Genomic DNA, 2,270 nt, shown 5'->3' with positions numbered 1-2,270 from the left:
CCATCCTGGCCTCCAAGGAGCTCTCTGGCTGCACTTCTTCCAACACGGATCTGTTGGTTCTTTTGGCAGCCCATGGCATTTTCAATATTCTCCTCCAACACCAAGACTCAAATGCATCAATTCTTCTATGGTCTTCCTTAGTCACTGTTCAGCTTTCGCATGCATATGAAGTTATTGAAAATACTATGGCATTAGACATTGTTGTTGTTGTAAAGTGCCGTCGAGTCGGATCTGACCCATAGCGACCCTGTATAGGGTTTCCAAGGAGCTGCTGGTGAGCTTGAACTACTAACCACAGTGCCAAACCAGGACTCCCATTAGACATTGTTGTTGTTGTTGTTAAGTACCGTGGAGTCGGTTCCGACTCATAGTGACCCTGCACAGGGTTGCCGAGGCTGTAAATCTTTACGGGAGCAGAACGCCTCATCTTTCTTCCGCGGAACTGCTGGTAGTTGCGAACTGCCAACCTTCAGGTTAGCAGCCCGATTCGTAACCACTACACTACCAGAGCATTAGACATTAGTGACCAAAAATCAGAAGAGTTGTGGGATGACATCAAGAACATCCTGCAGGAAGAAAGCAAAAGGTCATTAAGAAGACAAAGAAGGAAAAGAACAAAATGGATGTCAGAAGAGACTCTTAAACTTGCTCTTCAGTGTAGAGATGCTAAAGAACATAGAAGAAATGAGGAGGTAAAAGAGCTGAACAAACATTTCAAAGGACAGCTTGAGAAGACAAAGTCTAATATTATAACGATATGTGCAAAGACCTGGAGTTAGAAAGCCCAAAGGGAAGAACACATTCAGCGTTTCTCAAACTGAAAGAACAGTAGAAAAATTGAAGGCTTGACTTGAAATATTGCAGGATTCTATGAGCAGAATATTAAATGCTTCACAATTCATCAAATGAAGATGGAAGGAATATACAGAGTCCCTGTTCCAAAAAGAAATGGTCAATGTTCAAACATTTCACGAGATAGCATATGATCAAGAGCCAATGAAGGGAGAAATCCAAGGCAACCTGAAGGCTCTAGGAATTGATGGAATGCATATTGAAATCTTTCAATAAAGTGAGGCGAGACAGCACTGGAGGCACTCACTCATCTCTGCCAAGAAATTTGGAAAACAGCTATCTGGCCAACTGATTGGAAGAGATCCATATCTGTGCCCATTCCAAAGAGAGGTGAAACAATGGAATGCAAAAATCATCACACAATATCATTAATATTGTATGCAAGTAAAATTTTGCTGAAAATCATTAAATCATGGCTGCAACAATGCATCAACAGGGAACTGCCGGAGTTTAGGCTAGATTTAGATAGAGACATGGAACGAGGGCTATCATTGCTGAGGTAAACTGGATCTTGGCTGAAAACAGAGACTATCACAAAGATGTTTGTTTACTTGTGCTTTTTTGCTATGCAAAAGCTTTTGTTTGCATGGATTATGACTAACTATGGACATTAGAAAATGTGTATTTCCAAACACTTAAATGTGCTTATGAGGAACCTGTACAGAGACAAGATTTAGACATTTGAAAAGAACGAGAGGTAATTGAATAGTTTAAAATCGGGAAAGGTGTGCACCAGGCTTATATTCTTTCACCATACTTATTCACTCTGTATGCTGAGAAGATAATCCGAGAAGCTGGATTGTATGATGAAAACATGGCATCAGGATTGGAGGAAAACTCATTAACAACTTGCAATATGCAGGTGATCCAACCTTGCTTGCTGAAAGTGAGGAAGACTTAAAATTCTTATTGATGAAGATCAAATACCACAGCTTTGGTATGAGTTACCCCTCAATGTAAAGAAAACAAAAATCTTCACAACCAGACTAATAAATAAAACAAGACAAATGGATAAAAAATTAAAGTTGTTGAATACTTTATTTTGCTTATATCAACCTCTAACACTCACAGAAGCAGCAATCAAGAGATTAAACAACATATTGCATTAGGCAAATTTGCTGCATAAGACCTTTTTCAAGTGTTAAAGAGCAAAGACCTCAGTTTGAGTACTGAGGTGCACCTGACCCAAACCATGCTGTTTTCAATAGCTTCATATGCATGCAAAAGTTGGTCGGTGAATAAGGAAGACCGTAGAAGACTTGATGCATTTAAGTTAATGGTGTTGGAGGAGAATACTGAAGGTACCATGAACTGCCAGAAGGAACAAACAAACCTGTTTTGGAAGAGGTATAGCCAGAGTGCTCCTTAGAAACCAGGATGGCCAGACTTCAGCTCTCATCTTTGAACATATTATTAGG

At 39.8% G+C, this 2,270-nt stretch overlaps 1 protein-coding gene across 31 annotated transcripts in view; it reads left to right on the top strand.

The window, feature by feature from the left end:
- Window positions 1-2,270, top strand: part of KCNMA1 (potassium large conductance calcium-activated channel, subfamily M, alpha member 1) — a 1,077,241-nt gene that overhangs the window by 791,383 nt on the left and 283,588 nt on the right. The gene's annotated exons all lie outside the window — the stretch shown is intronic.

Source organism: Chrysochloris asiatica, unplaced genomic scaffold (assembly GCF_000296735.1).
Source record: "Chrysochloris asiatica unplaced genomic scaffold, ChrAsi1.0 scaffold00020, whole genome shotgun sequence".
Classification (NCBI taxonomy): domain Eukaryota; kingdom Metazoa; phylum Chordata; class Mammalia; order Afrosoricida; family Chrysochloridae; genus Chrysochloris; species Chrysochloris asiatica.
Note: the sequence above shows the minus strand (reverse complement) of the source record. Positions and strands in the feature narration are given on the sequence as shown.